This window comes from Thalia democratica, chromosome 3 (genome assembly GCF_965202585.1).
Source record: "Thalia democratica chromosome 3, ktThaDemo2.hap1.1, whole genome shotgun sequence".
NCBI lineage: Eukaryota > Metazoa > Chordata > Thaliacea > Salpida > Salpidae > Thalia > Thalia democratica.
The window spans coordinates 100,211,456-100,230,466 of NC_139167.1; positions in this window are offsets into that span (position 1 = coordinate 100,211,456).

Here is a 19,011-nt window from a genome sequence, read left to right on the forward strand (position 1 = left end):
CAAAAACGCCTCTAGTGGCCAAAATAAGTACAAACGATATCAATAAAAAGTTCAATTATTTACATAATTAAATCATTATATTTTATCTCAACCATATATTTACTGCGTTAAATATTTCAAGTTCTGAAGAATATTTTAAACTTCCTTATTAGGAGTATATTAAAAAAATTAAAATGTTTATAAATTTTGAATTTTTAAATTAATTTTTTTTTCTAAATATTTTTTTTTTTAATTTTGGCTATTAAAACAATCAAGTTAATTTTAACAAGATTTTTTCTCGCCTTAAAAGTGAAGTTTTAATTTAAAATTTAGTATAATTAGCAAAAAACTTAAAGTGAAAAAAAGTTTAGATAGATAGTATCACAAATTTCAGTACAACATTATTTAGTATAAGAATTTAGTATAAGTTTTTACAATGTTGTTTATTAAAATCTAATGTATCAAACTAATCAGCAATATATGTAGCTTGAGAAACTACCCATACCCTAAGAAGTTTAAAATTTTTACTAAAAAAAACTCTTGATTAATTTTTATTATGGTATGACGAAATATCTTTTTTAATTACTTTTTTAAAACTGAATCCGTTCAAGGTAACGTACTTGTTTGTTAGTAACAAACTTACTTTATTACTTTCTAAAAAATTATTATCTTAAACTTGATTACAATCCGCTGTTCTATACTTCCAATTGAAAATAAATGAATAAAAGTTTATTAATTTTTTTTTGGTCTACTTAAGAAAAATTGACACAACTATTCATAAAAAATAATATAAGATAATTTTATCAAAAACCATTGTAAATATATAAACTGATAATTTATGACGCTGTATTAAACAAGTATATTGAACAAAACCCTTGTTAAATTACAATAAACACAAAAGCTTTTTATAACATCAACTCGTTTAAACAAAAATAAATGTTTTATATAAGAATAATTAGGCACGTTGTTTTTTATAAAAATGTTTAAACTTTGAAAATCAAATCAGACTGTTTGCAGAATTTGCATATTTCTTAATTTCGTTGATAAATTTCCTTAAGCATTTTACCGCATCATCAACTAACTTTTGACCATGATCCAACAAATCAAGGCCGTTTTAATTTTTTCGGTATATCAAACAAGTTTTCTGATTTCTTGTCTAAAGTTTTCAAATTTTCTTCATATACTTTTTTAACAACTACAATCCTCTCTTGTTTTATGTTTTTACAAGCTAATGTTTTGCCCAATAGAATAAATAAATTCTTAAACTGCTTTACAACAGAACAAATACTAGCATAAAGATTGTCGATCAAATTAAACGTTTTCGAGCCTATCGTTTTATGAATTTGTCTCTCCGGGCTAACAGGATTCCTTATCAAATATTTCTTTAGTTCTTCCCAAACATATTTTTCAATCTTACACATTTCTTTGATCAACTCATTACTACTGGACTCCATGTCTTCTTTCGCTGCCGCATAAAAATCTCTGAAGCTGCTACCCGGCTTGTTACTGTCTTGTCCCTTTTTAAATAAGTCGTACTCTGTTTCTACAAATTGTTTGAGACACTCCAAATGTATTAAAGCGTCTAAACAATTTTTCTAACATCACATTTATAACTCGAAAGTGACCCTGCTTCTTCATTTATTTTTAGAGGCGTTTCTTCATTTTTATTATCACTTTTGCGAGTGCTCAAATCATTTTCTACATCACAGCTTGTTAGATAGCATTTCAGATGTTTTACTTTTACCATAAGTGTTCTCTTTTGAATATTTCCAGCTTTCTGTTATTTCAGCATAATTATTACCGAAAATTTCCTTTTGCTCAAATTCTGGATCATTAAATTTGTTGTTAGTGGTTTGCTCTGTTTTCTTCGAATTAACCAAAACATTTTCTACCTTTTCATTTTCACAGTTTTCGTTATTAGAATTGCTTTTTTATCACTACTGCGAATATTTTTCTCTTCACAGTTTTGTTTGTTATAAAGTTTAAAATTAAATGAAGTATCATTTCCGTTAATACCACTACACACTGAAGATTTGTCATCACTATTACATACTGAAGATTTGTCATCACCACTACATACTGAAGATTTTCATTTTTCTCATCTTTGAAACAAACTCGCTTGTTTTGGTTTGCAGAAAAATAATGAAAAGCTCCAACTGCCACTGACAGTCCAGCAAAACCAATTAATATTTCGCTTAAACTAACATCAAACTTCAATGAAACTTTTATCATTTTCACAAAGACCTGTTGAGTTAAATATTAATCTATTTTATACGTTTAATTTAAGTTACTTTACAAATGTAATACTATACAAGACGAAGTTTTGCATGTAAAAACATTATTTATTAGTATTATTAAAATATTTAATAGAATAAAGCAAATTTAAAAATACATCACACAAACAAAAAGTATTTATTTTCTATTTTTCAATCTTACTGTTGTACTTAAGATTTCGAAAAATTAAGTCTTACTGCATAGCTAGCTTAAGTAAACTAGTGTTATAAGTAACTTAAAATTTTTAAACGATTCTTAGACAAAAACATAAGATAAAAAACGTATATTAAATATGCAATAACTCTATTTTGTTGGTAATGAAATAATGTTTTGATGTAGTACATATAGCATCAATAAAAACCACATAGAAATGTGAATTTAAATTAACATAAAGAAGGTTTGTATTATCACTTTGAAAGTTGTTGTTATAATAAAGAAAAAAAAAATTATGTTATATCTTACCTATTTGAGAATAAAAATTATTAGTTTTATTTGCACTATCTTTTACTGTTTTTGATTTTTTGTATAATAATAATAACTGAGTAGTTTTGTTGAGGCTTTCAAAATTATATTTTCATCGGAAAGAAAATAGCAGAAATTTCATTTAAGATTACATATACATACTAATGATTTAAGTTTTATGCTATTCATTTCTTTAAAATCCTAATATACACTAGGGTGCATTATATTCAATAATATTTTTTTAGTCACAGACTCGGTTTCTTTTTAAACAATAATATAAGTCAAGTAAGCATTTAATTAACATTTATTAAACCTGTAAAATTGAATAATGATAGTAGTTTAAAAGCTAAATTGAGATTAGCGGTTATATAAAACAGAGCATTACTGTCAGTTATAAACTTGTTAGGTTTTTATATATAAGTAAGCATGACTCTATTCGTTTCCATGGGACCCTAAAAGTTCGACCTTCGAGTTTTTGGCTGAAAATTTTGAACTATGTAGCAACCATCACAAAAACACAAATCATAAGTTTTAAGACGATTTTAATAAAGTTTCATAGAAAACTTCTTGATTTTTATCAAAAAAAAAAAAACGAAGATACATAAAAAAGTACAGAAAATCTAAAAATATATTAATGTATTTTTTTTCAAAATGTCTAAAAACGCAAAGAATTGTTTTTTTTTGATAATTGCTACATGTGCAAATATTTTCATCAAAAACTCGAAGGTCGAGTTTGTAAGGTCCTATTTATTTCAAATAGGGGTTGATTTTAGAAAAATGTTAGTTTCTTATCGTTGTTAAAGTCTAGAAATTTTTTCTTTTGTGTGAGATTCTACGCACAAAACTTAAACTAAGCTCTACTAAAAAAATATTTTTGATGCACACCAATGTATTTGGTACTTAAATTTAAAAATTAAGTGTTAAGGCTATTTTATTATAGACATCATTCAATAGAATATGTGATAAAATTAAATTAAAAAATCTAAAACATTTTTTTTTATGTTAAAATAAAAAAAAATAAAAATGTTACAATGTTTTATTGTACCATATCATGTTATTTCTATATACTCCCTAATAAGGAAGTTCTAAATACTCTTCAAAACTTGAAGTGTTAAATGCAGTAAAAACATGGTATTGTTAAAATTTTTTTTTGTATTTATACAAATAATTTAATTTTTAATTAAAATTGTTGGTACTTATTTCAGCCACTAGAGGCAATTGTGAGTTTGATTAAAAACAAATTAAGTCTTATACTGAGTAGAAGTGCTATATATCCACAACATCCTATCTAAATCTGTAAAATGGTATTTGATATTAGGACAAAGTTCTTATTTAAAGGTCAACAATTAACTTGTGCAAAGTAAAAGATTAATGCGCAAGGTAGTCTAATTATAACACACTTGCTTAAAAACAGTGGTTCTTTACCTTTTTTTTCTTGTTTTACCTTACTTTGAAACATTACTACCAAATTTACCCCCTTTGTAGAAAATAAAATTTAATTTTGAGCAGGGGTCGGCATCCAAGTGGTGTTCGCAGGCCAAATTTCAAGTTTCGAAATTTTCGCGGGTAGCAGTTTTAGTTTTAGTCACATTCAAGTAATCTTAAGATTTTAATTTAAGTCAATCACAAGAGAACAATGTTTTAGTTTTATTCAGAATCATTTAAGTTGATTCTAAAATTAAAAATTGTGCAACTATATTTAGCTAAGAACAGCAAACTTACAACAAAAATAAATATCAAAAATAAACTTACATACATTATTATTTATTATTAATTTTACATCATTGCTTACAATTTTATCAAATTTTTGTACTTTCTTCATAAGCTGTTGTAAAAACGAAGTTATTATATTTCATTTGTCTCAATAAATAGAATTATTGTTTAAAACTATAAAAAAATTAAAATAGATCATATTATATAACATTAAGACTACATTAAAAAGTTGTAATACTTTATTAACATAAAAAAATAAGATAAAAACAAAACATTTATAGAATTACCGACAAACACAAAAGTATTTAAAACAAACAAACTATAAAAAAAATCTTTATATTTAACACATAAATGTTGCAAATTAGTAAAATCAAAATAGATTTTTTGCACATTTTGCACATTTTTTATGCTCATTGATAAAATCTCTTAGATATTTTACAGTACCATCAATTAACTTTTGGTTTTTTAAATAAGGCAGCCTTGTTTTCAGTATATCAAACACGTTTTTTGAATTTTCGCTCAAAGTTTTAAATTTTTCTTCAAAATCTTTTTTGATACCATTCGTCCTCTGTTGTTTAATATTTCCACAATTTAATGCATGTAACAACAGAATAAACATCAGCATTTCTCATGCTTTTCACACTATTGTTTTTATTTTCTTTGCTCTCTTTTATTTCAACAACTTTTCTTCTTTCCTGATCACTAGAAACAATTTTCTCTTCTTTGACACAAACTCGCTTGTTTTGGTTTGCAGAAAAATAATGAAAAGCTCCAGCTGCCATAGACAGTCCAGCAAAACCAAATAATATTTTGCTTAAACTAACATCAAACTTTAATGAAACTTTTATCATTTTCATAAAGACCTGTTCAGTTAAATTTTAATCTATTTGTATGTTTACTTTAAATTACTTTACAAATGTAATACTATACAAGACGAAGTTTAGCAAGTTTTGGTATGGTAAGAAAGGTAATCCAGTAGTACTTAAAGATTTGATAGAATGAAAGAAATTAAAAAAATTTCAAACAATAAAGTAGTATTTATACTTAGGTTTGTATTTAATATAACCTTACTATTGTACTTAAATTTCTTAAATAATATATTTTACTATTTAGATAGCTTAAGTAAACTAGTGTTATAAGTAATTTTAAATTTTCAAACAATTTTGTATATGACAGTAATACAAAACAAAAAGGCAAATATTAAATTTGCTACAAATTTACTTAGTTAGTGATTAAACCTAGTTTAAGTACATCTAGCATCAATAAAAACCAAATAGAAATGTGACATTAAATTAAAATAAAGAAACAAGGTTATTATTTATTAAATCAAATACTTTTGAAAATTACATTCATGAATTTAATTATTTGTTATTATTATAAAAAAATTAAACATTGACTAGGTTTTATCTTAAATTTAAAATTCTAATTCTTTTGTGACTTGGTTTGGTTTAAATTATATGAAGTGTACATCCTGAATTAATTTTAAGAGTGAAAAATCTTTAAGAAAATTATACAAACTTGCTGTATTGAAAATAAAATACAGACTGGTTTTAATGAGCTTTTGTATTTCATATCTTTATTGTTGTTGTTTAGTTTACTTAAAAAAAGCTTACATTTCCAAAAAAATATTGCAATCGACTAAAAAAGTTGATATTTGTTTATTCTATAACTAAAGTATAACTAAAGTATAAAGTATATATATATAAAGTAAAAAGAGAAACGCTTGTTTATAACTGCTAAATGTAATAAATATATAATGCATAATAAAATATACATTGATAGATTTCATTTAATATAAAAATAGATTATAAAGCATAAACTACGACGTGACGTATATATACAAATTTAATAAGTGTAAACCTTTAATAAAAAAGTTTAGTTGATATGATCATTATCAAAGTTGAATTTTCAGTTTGTATTTGCGTCAAATAGATAGAAACAATAATTTACAGTTGTTTCCTATCTAAAATAAACAATTTATATACCTTTAACTTCAGATACTTTTATGTATCTATTTATATTTTCAGATACTTCTTGTTTAGAAAATGATTATTAATTATTAAAATTCAATTTTTGTAGTATAATGAGATTTGATTGAAGGTTAAACACTTTTTTATTGTTTTATTACTAACATATTGAATAAAATATACTTGTTGTTAATAAAATACATAAAATATTTGAAAACTTTCTTTTTAACTTTTTTAATGGTATAAGTTTTTACATTAACTATTTTTTTTAAAAGGTTGGTCTTATAACAATATAAATCTTTTTTTTTACATTAAAAAGTATTTAGTTACCTCATAAGTAAAATAACTACTAAATATTTTATCTGTTTCCTTACTTAACTTATTATTTATCATATAAACTATTTTCTAATTAGAATAAATAACTTTTTGAATTAAAAAATTGTAAGTATAAAGTCTAACTAAACTTTGTCTATAAAACAATTAAACTTCAAAAAAAAAAAAAAAAACAAATCTATATCAGAGAAAAAATAAAAAAATTATAAATGCCTTCTGTGGAATTAAAACATGCAATAAAATATTAACACTAATGTTTATTTTATTTACTTTAAATAAAATAAAAGTTATACTATCTGAACAAGTTATCGATAGAAAATTACTTACACTTTCCTACTAAGAAGTATGTTACCAATTTGAAAATAGTTTTATATTTTGTTTTTTTAGTTTAGTGTTTAAATCACCGGCACTATGATTTAAATTGTTGTTTTAATTTTTCTGCTGATAAATGGTAATACTTTTGTATGTATTATCGTTCATTGGATGATAAAAAGCGCTTAAAAAGTTTGGTCTAAATAACTGGTGTACGAAGGAACTTTTGTGTTTGTGAGTCGTACACCACATATACAACCATGTACACCACATATAAAGTTGTAGAAAATCAACTGTCGTCTTTAAAAAAGTGAAGTATAATTTGGTTTTAGTTTTTGCTAAAACCTCTGTATTATATTTTAATGAATTAAACTTATTAAAATCTGATTTTTTGTACTGTTTAATTTATTTCATTGTTAGTCTTGCAGATCATATTTTCCAAAAAAAAAAATTGCATTAACTTTAGCTATTTAGTAAAGCATATTTTTGTTAAAGTTCAGAAGAAAATTATAAGCTTAGTTTCATCTTAAACAAGTTAGTAGAAACTTTAAAGTGCTTCAAAAATAACAATTTCGGGCAATTTTGCTTTTGTAATTGTTTCTACAAAAAAACCAATAAAATAAGGTTTCTTTTTATTAATTGTTTATAAATAAATTTGGGGTTAAATAACTTTTAATAGTAAAAATCTCTTTAATAACCAAAAGTTTTGATTTGACATTTAAACGAAATAAAAAGTTGAATTTCTATATATTTTAATTTTTTGTAATTAGTGTCAAGGAAAAGAATACCTATTTAAAACAAGTTTTATTTTAGGTAAATTTTTAACTTAAATGGCTTTTTTTGAAATTTGATAGATTGGACCATTGCTGCATATTTTAGGTAAATATTTTGGGGCTAGAAATCATGTTACTTAACAGGTTTGGAATAATTAATGTTTATTATATATGTAAAGTCAGTTATTGATTAGTTAAAATAGTCTGTTAATTTTTTTTTAGCCTCTACTAACAAACACCTGTAATCTTTTTAATCAATTTCTCCCAAAAGTTTTAAATACTTTTTTAATATATCTAGGTTTTTATAAAAATTAATTAATTTTTTTTTATTAATATTCAGATATTTGTAACCTTTTTAATGAAATTCTCTTAAAAGTTTTAAATTACTTTGTGTTTTATTAATGTATCTAGGATATATAAAAAAGAATAAATTTTGATTGTCTGTTTTACATCACTGAAATCAATTGCACACTAATAATGATTTAAAAGATTTATGCATGATTTTATTTTTATATTGATCAAACATTACTACAGTTTTTTTTTATGGTAAAAAAATATCAGACTGTCTCTTCCCTCTACAAAAATAAAGGTTTTTTTGAAGATCAAGCAAGCAAGTTGTCATCATCTGTAATTCTACCCATAAATTAACATTAAACTAACCAAAAATAAATGTTCTTCCCTCTACAACATTAAAACTTGTATGAGGGTCAAACATGTAGTTACATTTTTCCATTTTGTTTATACTAAATTATATCAGGGTTGCCACAATAATACTTTGGATGATGTCCCACCAATATCAAGCTGAACTTATATTGTATTTATACCTTTTAAACCATAATTTCAGGCTAAAAGTTTTCAACTTATCAATACATAAATAATATTAATCTTATTCATCATAAACTAATAAAACATTTAATTGCTTTTGTTTTACAATATAAAGCAAATATATCAATACAATAACTTCTTATTGATAACAATATTGTAAAATATAATTGATTAAATATTTTATTTTATAGTAAATAAATTAACTCTTACAATGTACTTATAAAGCTTGTTTTAAACTAAGTAGCTTATTAGATTAACTAATTATGCTTAAAACATTAGTTTTTAGCCTAAAATTATGGTCAAAAAGACATCAATTATAATATAAGGTAATTACCTAGGATTATATTGCACCAATATCAAACTGAAAATGTATTATATTTGATGTCTTTTTTAAACATATTTTTCAGCTAAAAATTTATATTTTTAAATTTTATAAATAAAATTAAACTTGTTTATCACATAGTAATATAGCTTAAGTATTTAATTGCTTTTATTTGATAATATAAAGCGGTCATATCAACACAATAATTTATATCAATTACAATATTGTAAAATAAAGTTGATTAAATGTTTTAGTTTATCATAAATAAACTTAATTCTTACTATGTATTTGTATAGCATGCTCAAAACAAAGTATCGTTTTAGATTTAACATATTAGGCTTTAAACATTGATTTTTAGCCAATAATTATGGTTAAAAAAGACATCAAATATAATACATTTTCAGTTTGATATTGGTGCAACATCACCCTAGGTAATTACCAGCTTGTAAGAATAAATTGGTTAAATCTTTGAAAATGTTTGGATAACTAAAGCTTGAACTTTTTTTTGTAAAGGTTCAGGCTACTTGAAATGTTTTGTAAAACTCATGCTGACTTGGCTAATTTAAATATTTCCTTAAATTTTAGACATTGTCTATCACTTTACGTTTTATTTTTTTTTTTGAAAATGTCATCCTTAAAATTTATGTATTTTAGGTGATTAAACTCAATATACAGTAAATTTTCCCAGCTTTTGACTTATACTGTGTGTGGCCTGATGGCATATAGGTCATAATGGTGCTTTGGAAACTTTTGAGTGGAATGTTTGTACTAAAGGGCATAGGGGGGTAACAATTTTTCACAATTTGGTCTTATTTTATATAGTTTTTACTAAGCAACAAGATGCTTTTGACAGATTTAAAAAATTCAAAAAAATTTTTGAGATATAGCTGGTAAAAGTTTGGAGACAACAATAGGATCCTTATGGGAGGTGCAACCTAAAACTGAAACTGAAAAAAGTGTTTTACCTCCCCCTATGCCCTTTAAAATTTCATATAAATATCTAACTAATTTTTGTAAAAAAAGTCTATGGCCTTGAAGACAGTTAAAATTGTTACTCACAACTATGTCAATATGTTTTGCCCCTGATTGCTATCAAAAATTTCTGTTAAAAGTTTAGTTTCTTAGCTTAAGAGCTACTACATCATATTACATTTGTTTTACATTAAAAAAAAGTTTCAAACTTGACTTTTTCCTTTAATAATATTTGATTTAATTATTTTGATATTCTTTGATAAGCTCGAAGGTTTTTGTTTGTGGATAAGTACTCATAATTTATTTTGCAAATTAACAAATATTAAGCAAATTACATTAATTACAGTTTAATTGACCCAATTAACACTTTAAGTTTAAAATTAAGGAATAAAATATTGTTTTTCTAAGTGGCATGTAATTTTACAAACAATTAGAATTAAAATTTTTCGTTAAAAGTTAGTAAAATATCATCAAAAAAAAATCCTCTAGCAACAAGTGTTCACTAAATTTGCACCTAGAAATAAAATATTTGTTGGTAAATAAAAAATTGTCAGGTTAAAAATATTTTGAAAGTAATTTTGGTACTATGGTCATTGTTAATTAATTGTTCAGAAGACTTACAAAACTTTATTTAATATAAGAGAAGCTAAAAGCTACAAAATCAGCATATTTATTAAATACCTGTAAAAAAGTGCACTTGAAGTATTTGGTCACAGCACATGGTGCACAATAAAAAACCTTTCAGTTATCAAGTTCTACACCATGGATACCTTTTAACATCTTGCCCAGGACAATCTTGTAAATACATCTACCACCCTTAAATGTACAATCATTGTATAAAAAGCTACTTTTTACTTTCTGCATTTTACTCCATTAAGGTAAAATAAGATATTAAGATAAAATAGGGAGACTAACTTTTCAGTTTTATCTGTTAGTTTCAATATACCTATAATTAAAAAAAAAATCTTATTCACAAACATGTGTCAGTCTATTAAAGGCATGGATGGAGGTAAATCACTTTTTTTTTACAATTTGATCTTACTTAGTTGAGTTTTAACTAAGCTAAAAGTTTCTTTTTACAGACACCTAAACCTGGTTGTAAATAAAATATTAATTTACACACCTTTATTTTTACAGATTAAAAAAATTTAAACTAGTTTTTAAAGTATAACTGGTCAAAGTTGGAGAGTACAATGGGTTTTTTATGGGAGGTGCAAACTAAAACCCAAGTATTAATTAAAAATCACTAAAAATCTATTTCCTTCTACGTTTTTTGAGATAATTATCTGTAAAAGTCTGTAAAAGGAATTTGTAGCTTATTAAAACTTTTTGAAATAAGATCAAGTTGTGAAAAAAGTGATATACCTCCCCTAAGCCCTTAAACAGATAATTAAGAATTAAATGGTATTTTAAATTTGTATATTTAAGAATTTGATATTAAATAGTAAATTTTAAGTGAAGAAACATCAGTATTCACTTTTTATTCTTTTTTAATTCTTGTTGCAAAAATTAAGCAACCACAGTTATGTCATGTGTTAGCTTAATAACTTGTCAGTTATATAACAAAAATAAACTAAGAAAAAAAGCTTTTTCAAACAATAAAATACTAAGTTGTTTGTCATTTAGCAAATACTCACAAAGTTAACTTAACAATATTGACTATAAAATTTACTTAAACTATAAAGTGTAGGAAAACAGGGTTGCCACTTTACTTTGTAACCTGGAAAAACCTGGAATTTTAGAAATTTTGAAAAATATTCGGAAAAACCTGGAAATTTTTAACAGTTTTAACATTTTAAGTAGTAAAATTTTGATTTGAGACTAAAAATCTATCATATAGATAAAGAATTTTTGTCCTCATCACATTTTTTTCTTAAAAAACACATTTAAAGTAGCTTAATAGTATCTTTTTGATGTTTTTATACTATTTACACAGTTTCTTACCTTAAACTTAATTTTAAACTAATAATAGACCCAAAAATGTGTACTACCTGGAGGAAATTTGGAAAACTTGGAAAAAATTTGAAAAAACAAGTGGCAACCCTGAGGAAAATCCATAAGCTTAAATTTCAAAGCATGTTTTTACAGACATTGCAATTAATAAATATACATGCAATCCCACTGACTGGTCACTGCATTATCTAACAGCGTTAAAATTTTTTTCAAAGTTTGAATTACTCACTAAAATTTATATAAACAAAATTTAACTAAAATTTATGAATATTTACTTATGTTTATAATCAGTGTTATACTCAGTTGATATCAGTATCAAAAAAAATTCTATTTAATTTCGGCATTTCATATGATTAATATTTTGTCATATTACCAAAATGTTTCAAATGATAATATATTTGAAATTAAATAGTTTTGAAAAAACATCTAAAATTCAAGCTGGATTATTTTGTGATTGTCAAGGTTATTTGCTTTAAGATTATTTGCTTCGAGGTTATTATTAGCATTTTGGTAACATTAATGCAACAATGATGTTAATTTATGTGAATATCTGTGAATATATTATATATCACAGTTAGCATGTTATACTTGAGTTACATACATAATAGTTTATAAATCAACTTATATATTTTAGTTTTTTTGTATCAAGTACAGTAAAAGCGGTTGTCAAAAACAAATTCCAAATTACAATACTTCTGTACAAAAGCTTTAGTACAGACTGTCAAATGAAATATAACCAAACAATAATTCTTTCAAGTTTTTTGTTCTAATACATATTTTTAATATGGCTTGAATAAATAGAATCTCTAGATAATTAAATAAATAACTAAAATAATTTTATTTATTCTAATAGAAACTTGAAGCTGTATTTCATTGCCAATGTTATAACAAAATAAAAGCTTTGAAATAATTATTGTTAGGTTGTAAGTCATTTGATTTTCCAAGGTCAAGCTTGTATAAGCATTTGTTACAACAATTAAGTCAGCAGGACAGCTTTTAAGCCTTTTCCATAAGTTCCAAAAAGTTGTTTTTCAAAATAGTACTGCATTTTTACTGAAAAAATAGTACAAAAATGTATCTGAAAAAGAAGGAAAAATTGGTGTTGTTTTTAAGAGTGTACTTTTTATACAATTGCTATGTTATTTAAAAAGTTGTTTTAAATGCTGATTTAAGTATTTGATGTTGTACAATTTGTTTTGTGCTAATTTATTAAAGCAAGTACAATTTGCAAGTACAAGTGTTATACTTTTAATAAAATACTTGTAGAAAGTTTTTGTGAAGTTTTATTAAAGACACTAGTAACTTATTAACTTTAAACAGTGTTTACATTAATGTAAACTTAAGATTAATCTACTATTTTAAAGACTTTTCTCAAATTTATTGCTAAACTTGAAATAAGAGCTAATAATTTGTAAAATTGTAAAAGCTAATTTAGGACCTGAACTAAACAAAATTATAGAATAAGAAGCCAGCTTTTGTGTAGAAACATAAATTTGTCTGATTACAAAAGTTAATAATAAATAAGTCCAACTCAGGTATAAGTTTATAGATTATTCATCAGTTTGTTTATTTTATTAAATTTTACTGAAAATTTAAGTATCATAAAATTTTAAGGTTTTATTACCATTGGCATTAATGAAATAAGTACAGGAGGGTTCTTGTATAGAAAAAAATGCACTCAATTTAAATAACTGAACTTCACTATGTCAATATTTGATAAGCTTAAATTTGAAGTTTCTCCAAATTAAATTAGTCTGTTTCATTATTGTCTATGCTATGGTGGTCTAAAAATGATATTTTTAAACAAAAGCTTATTCTTTGCTATTTTAACTACTAAAAAAATTTAAATTATTTTATCTGTTACTTATTTTCAAGTATTTTAAAAATTAAAAGGCAATTTAAACGAAAAAAAAACTTTTAAAGTTGGGTCCAAGGACCTGATTTAAGAAAAAACCTTTCAGTTAACAAGTCATACACCAGGATACAGTTTAATGTCATGTCCAGGACAAACCAAATTTAATTAGTATGTTGGTTTTTATAGAAACTTCAAACAGTTTTAAATATGTATTTCCAAATTAAACTGAATAACAAAATTGTCTCAAGTTTATAGGTCAACATAAATATGGCTGAATCTTTTCCAACAGAGATGTAAAAATGAATTACAGTTTGTTTAGTTTATTAAAAAAGGCTATTAACAAAGAAAAAGAAAGCTGCAATTAGCAAATGAATTACAGAAAGTTTATAAGAAAGTAATAAACCTATTACAGGATTGCAACTTTACCTGGAAAAACCTGGAATTTTGAACAAAAAATCTGAGAAAACTTTGAATTTTGACAATTTTATTATGTTCAGTAGTGAAATTTCAATTTGACTCAAAAAATCTATCATACACACAAAAAATTTTTGTCAATATCAAATTTTTTTTTAATAAAAAACACATTAAAGTAGCTTTACAGTATAATTTCAATGTTTTTAAACTATTCAACACAGTTTCTTACCTTAAAATTAACTCTAAACTTCAATAGACCAAAAAATATGTACCTAAAAAAACCTGGAAGAAATTTGGAAAACCTGGAAGAAATTTGGAAAACCTGGAAAATGTTTTGAAAAAACAAGTGGCAACCCTGCAAACAATTCTGCTTGACATAGTTTATTGATGTTTGGTTTAAACTATAGGTAACTAGTAGACTTTGTTTTTATTTTATTTATTTTTTATGCTAAATTATCTAAACTAATAACTTGTACAACTTTGTACTATGAATTTTTGAATGGTTTTGTTTGTTGTACAGTTGTATTTCTACCCTTTTAGAATTTGAATAAAATTAAGAATACATTGAAAAAATATTTTTACAAACATTAATCCTGTTAAAATCTACAAATCTACCCAAAACAAAAGTATGAACTTTAAAATTTTAGTTGCCTATTTTCCAAAAAAAAAGTGATATTCTTTTTTATTTTAAAGCAGTTAATCCAAACATAGGAAATTTTTTCTTGCGTTATAAGAAAAAAGAAAAAAAATGTGACAAAAAGCAAAGAAAAACTTTTTATTCAAAATTAAAACAATTTACTAATCTCTACCATTGTTAGATTAAGAAAGTTTGCAAATATTTGTTTGTAAACTGTAGTGAAAAATATAAACTTTTCTATCCTTTTGTTTTTGTCCTTCCATAATGACATAATAAATTTATCAAGATTTCTGACTTTTGAGCTTTATATATATCTCAAAAACTTATTAGAATTCACAAAAAAGGATACTATCAAATTTTAGTTAAGTTAGAGGTTTTTCAAGTTTGATAAATTGAAAAAAAAATCATGTCCCTAATTTATTTCATATCATATCTATCTCTGTATTTGGTTAATTCTGATACTTTGAAAAGTTTCATCATATATACTTAAAACTTGAAATAAGGGCCTATATTAGTTTTTCATAACATAAAATTCATTAACTAAATATGGACTTGATATATGCTAATATTAGAACTTTATTTACTTTGCTGAATCAAAAATTTAAAGTAAAACTAATAATATAAGTATAATATACATAAATATTATAAGGATAAATAATTTAATTTTTACTTATAGAATTTTAATGAATTGATTCGTAGCTTTTGTGTTTTAGAATTTAAAAAATTTGAACATGCAAAGTTCATAAAAATAAAACTCTGTATATTTTTGAATGAATTATGATTTAGTTTTAGATGTAATATAACACATAAAATTACCATCTTTTAATATTGCTTTTGACACAAATGTCTGTAAAGCTAACATTAATAAGAGTAAACTTTAAATATATCTGGATGGGTTTTTAAACAACATATGGCATTCTGATTGTTCAAAAAGTTTTATACATTTGTAATGGAAAAAAAATACAGCTGTAATAATTTTGATTAAAAAATTTTTTTTAAATATTTATTTTTAAATAGTTCAAGATGTAGATTTTTCGAATTATATTTTTTACAGTGAGATAAATATTTATATTAAAACATCTTTTATTGAGCTGAGTTGATTAATTATGCATGAACTGAAATTTTTCACATAATCACAGCTAATATTTGTTTTAGTATTTTAATGTATGAAAATCATAGTAATATAAACTTGAACCTGAAGAAAAATATTTTTACTATCAGGAAATAATTACTGATTATATTATTGATTATTAATAGTATTAAAATTTAATTAAATTAAACTTACAATAAATAAATTATGTAGTTCTAAGTACTTCATAATTGAGTTTCAATAAAACTTTTAAATTTTGATTCTATAGTACAGTTTTTTTAATTTGTTTATAAACCTCCTGAATAAAAGGTTTAATTCTGTACAAAATACTGCTTTAATTTTAACCTTTTGAACACTTAACAAACTTCAGACCAATTACTAAAATAAAAAATGACCAAGTTTTATTTTGTCTATTCTAATTGGTATACACATATTTATATTTTTACATTTAATCTGTAACTCAGAAAAATTTCTTATCTACAAGTAAAGAAAGGCCATAGGCTATTTCACAAAAAATCAATTTCCTACTTACTATAGTTTTTGAGCAGTTGTTTTAAATTTTTTCAGTATATTTTTATTTAACAGTTTGTAGGTGTAGAGTTGAAAAAAAATTTAAGTACTGTTTCAAATACTCAACAAAAAAAGTTTTTTTTGTTTTATTGCTCATAATATTTATGTTTTTCTTTATAAAAACTATTTTCTTACACGTTGTTCTTAGTAATGCCAGTAACAAAAGTTTGTGGTAAATTTGTTTTAAGTATATAGTAGATATATTTAAACTTGAAAAAAAGGAATAAAAAATATCCAAATTATTTTGCAAAACTGACTGTAATCAGTCTTTATTATTATTCTTATAAGCTGTTTTATAGTATGTATTTAAACTTAAAAAAGGTCAATAGGGCATAAGGGAGGGGGTAAAAGAATTTTATTTAAGTTAATATTTACATAAATAAGTAAGCTACCATTTACTTTTTACCATTTGTTAAATTTTAATATTGTTTTTTGAGATAAAAGCATTCAAAGATAGAGAGTGTTTGAGAGTTCAGTATGTTCTTTATGGGATGTACCAACTAGAAAGGCGAAAATGTACTATTTCACTAAAAACATGTCTTTAAGTTTTTAAAATAAATACCTCAAACTTTCAGTAAAAGTTCCGTGCAACATTTAGAAAAATAGTGTATAAATAATTTTAGGTTTTTAAATATATTTTGAAGTTTTTCAAAGATAAACAAAAAATTCATTTTAAAAACAAGCAAGGTCTTTTGTTAAACACAACTATATTACAACAAATTTTCATCAGTGTGATACAATTGTAACAAAATAAAGATTTTTTTGTTATAATTTTATCACACTGAATAAAGTTTGTTGAAATAAATTTGTATTTAATAAAAGACATTGTTGGTCTTTAATCAAGTATAATAGCAAACTAATGTTCAAAATTTCATTTTGTTTTATAGCTATAAAATTTTTATTTTTTTTAATTGTAAAAAAAGGTTAATACATGTTTTACTAACTATTGCAAGGAACATTACCTAAAACTTGAGGTGTTTATCTCAAAAAACTTGGAAGATAGGTATTTTATGATTTTTAGTTAAACACTGTTTTATTTTTCTCACTTAATAAGGAACATATTGTACTCACTGATTTTGACCGGCTACATCTTAAAAGTTAGTTTGAATATTCAAAAGTTTGTAGAAAACGTTGTAGCTTGTTACAAAACTCTACAGATTAAGATTAAGTTGTATAGTAAGTGATTTAGTTATAAAAAAGTGTTGGACCCCATCATGGCCATAAGTTATTTTTGGTTTGAGTTTGTTTGCAACTAAAATTATAGTATTACAAATCTGAGATAAAATAGTATTAGGCTTTTTTAGCGGTTTTCATATGTTTTTTAAACACCAACTAGCATTTTAAACTTACCGGGTTTATAATAAAATAAAACTTATTTTCTTATTTATCACTATTTCTTAAAATTCATTCAACATTAGCATCAAAACTGTGTTATGACACATTTAAATATAGATATTACACAAAAAAGAATAAAGGGCAAAATTGTTGCAGTATATTGCAGTATTTGTTTAGTATTTGTTTTCATTCACTTCTCAGTGCTAAATTAATAATAAGTTATTAGTTAGTACTTTTCGTGTAGAACTTTGTACTAGTTTAGTCAACTCAAAGTTTAGTCTAATATTGTTAAATGCCATTGCATCACATTATTTGCATATTAAGGTAAAAGGGGTAAATTTAAAATTCAAACATACTGTACTATAAAAAAAGCTTATGTAGTTTTTCAAATTTCTTGCACAATAATAACTTTTTCGTTTATATTAAATTAGAAATATAGAAATTTTTTAATCTGAAACTAATCCCTTTTATTCATACTTGTTAGAGACATAATGGAATTAATCCAAAAATAATTATAAGCAAATTTGATCAAAACCTACACTCTTAAGCCTAAAATTTGACTTAAAGAACCCTGCATTTTCAATGAGCAGTAGCAAATTAGTTATGATGTAGTAACAAATTAATGATGAGAAAAAACACTGTTTTTTTTATACTTTTTAATTTTCAGTTAACAAGTTTTTGAAAAAAATCCGACTTCAAGACATTGTGTAATGGTGACTTCTTTTTGATTACAATTAGTTTCTTTTTCTTTGTATAGTTTAGACTTTTTTACATACAGATACCATAAGAAAACAAAAAATTAATGTTGATATATTGGTTATAAAAACTTTAAAAGTTGCTTGTAATTTTTAAGACAATGTTTCCTAAAAATTCAAAATGTGGAATGACATAAATTTTTTTCAATTTTAAGTTCTAAAAAAAGTTGTCATTAAAAATCCCTATCAATATGGTTATACCATCTCTATAAAAATTAAGTTATCTCAAAAATAAGTTGTTTTTTTACTCTAAAACAACATTTAATACTAAATACTATGATAAAACTACTTTTATTATTCAGGTCAATGTTAACTATTGTACAAACAAATGTTGTATCCCTTAATTTGTTACTGTTAATAATTTTTATTGTACTTTGTTAGTAATATAGTCAAACCTACCATATGTGCTTATAAGACAATTCAAATTTGGACAACTCAAATTCTTTAAAAAATGTTGAAAGGGCTACAAT